General features: G+C 45.7%; 1 pseudogene; it reads right to left on the bottom strand.

Moving 5' to 3' along the window:
* Nucleotides 1–222: 222 nt before the first annotated feature.
* Nucleotides 223–1,257, bottom strand: LOC125346865 (annotated as a pseudogene).
* Nucleotides 1,258–1,531: the final 274 nt, after the last annotated feature.

Below are 1,531 nucleotides of genomic sequence, written 5' to 3'. Positions count from 1 at the left end.
CTACATTAAAACCCTTTTGTTGGAATGCTTTACACTTTCCACAGAACAGAAACTAAAATAACCTGTTATACAATTAGTCACAAATACAGTCCTCGAGTTTTTTGCCCATACACATGAGTATTGTCTAAAACATGTCTTCTTTGTAGCAGCTAGGCCCTGCCACCACTGTGCTTGGCTGAGTTCACAAATCTGTTGTAACCTGTAGCTTCCCTGTCATTCTCTGGCTGTCCTCTCCTGCTAAGCTTTGTTTCCTGGCAACAATTAAAACCTTCTGCCACTGCCATAGCTACTGCTGCTGCTGGAACCACCATAGCCACCTTGGTTTCGTGGTTTGGCAAAGTGTTGGCCTCCACCACCGTATGGGCCAGAGCTTCTGCCTCCAAAGTTTCCTCCCTTCATGGGTCCAAAATTTGAAGACTGATTGTTGTAATTGCCAAAATCATTGTAGCTTCCACCACCTCCAAAATTGCTACCATCATTACCAAATCCATTGTAGTCATCCCCACTGCCGCCATATCCACCACCACCACAGCTGCCACCAAAGCCACCTCGACCACTGAAGTTTCTTCCACGACCAAAATTGTCATTGCCACCAAAACCACCTCCACGACCGCCACCAAAGTTTCCAGAACCACTTCGACCTCTTTGGCTGGAAGAAGCACTAGCCATCTCTTGTTTTGATAAGGCTTTCCTTACTTCACAGTTGTGGCCATTCACAGTATGGTATTTCTGAATGACAATCTTGTCTACGGAGTCATGGTCATCAAAGGTTACAAAAGCAAAGCCTCTCTTCTTTCCACTGCCTCGGTCGGTCATGATTTCAATCACTTCAATTTTCCCATATTGTTCAAAGTAATCTCATAGGTGGTGCTCTTCAGTGTCTTCTTTAATGCCACCAACAAAAATTTTTTTCACAGTTAAGTGGACACCTGGTCTCTGAGAATCTTCTCTCGAGAGGGCTTTTTTTGGTTCCACGATTCTTCCATCCACTTTGTGTGGCCTTGCATTCATAGCCGCATCTACTTCCTCCACGGTTGCATGTTACAAACCCAAAGCCCCTGGAGCGCTTGGTGTTTGGATCTCTCATTACCACGCAGTCCGTGAGGGTTCCCCATTGCTCAAAATGGCTCCCCAGACTCTCATCGGTCGTTTCAAAGCTCAGCCCTCCGATGAAGAGCTTCTGCAGCTGTTCAGGCTCCTTAGGAGACTCGGACTTAGACATGACGGCAGGAGGAGAGTGGGAAGAGACACTTGAGCGATGCTTCCTCGGTCGCGTCCACGAAGAGAAAAGCTGGGTGAGTCTTTTTAAAATTTTTGTATTGTTATTATGAAGGTGATATACAGAGCGTTACAGTTATGTAAGTCAGGTAAAGAGGACATTTCTTTCTGGACAATGTCACATCTTCCTTCCCTCTCTCCCAGGCATGAGTTTTATAGTAGGTAAATTTGACCTCAATAAAGCCAATAAAAGCCAGGTACCAGTGGCTCATGCCCATAATCCTAGCTATTCAGGAGGCTGAGATCTGAGGAT

Source organism: Perognathus longimembris, chromosome 2, assembly GCF_023159225.1.
Source record: "Perognathus longimembris pacificus isolate PPM17 chromosome 2, ASM2315922v1, whole genome shotgun sequence".
Taxonomy (NCBI): Eukaryota; Metazoa; Chordata; class Mammalia; order Rodentia; family Heteromyidae; genus Perognathus; species Perognathus longimembris.
The sequence above is the reverse complement of the archived record's forward strand: the minus strand, read 5'-3'. Positions and strand labels throughout refer to the sequence as shown.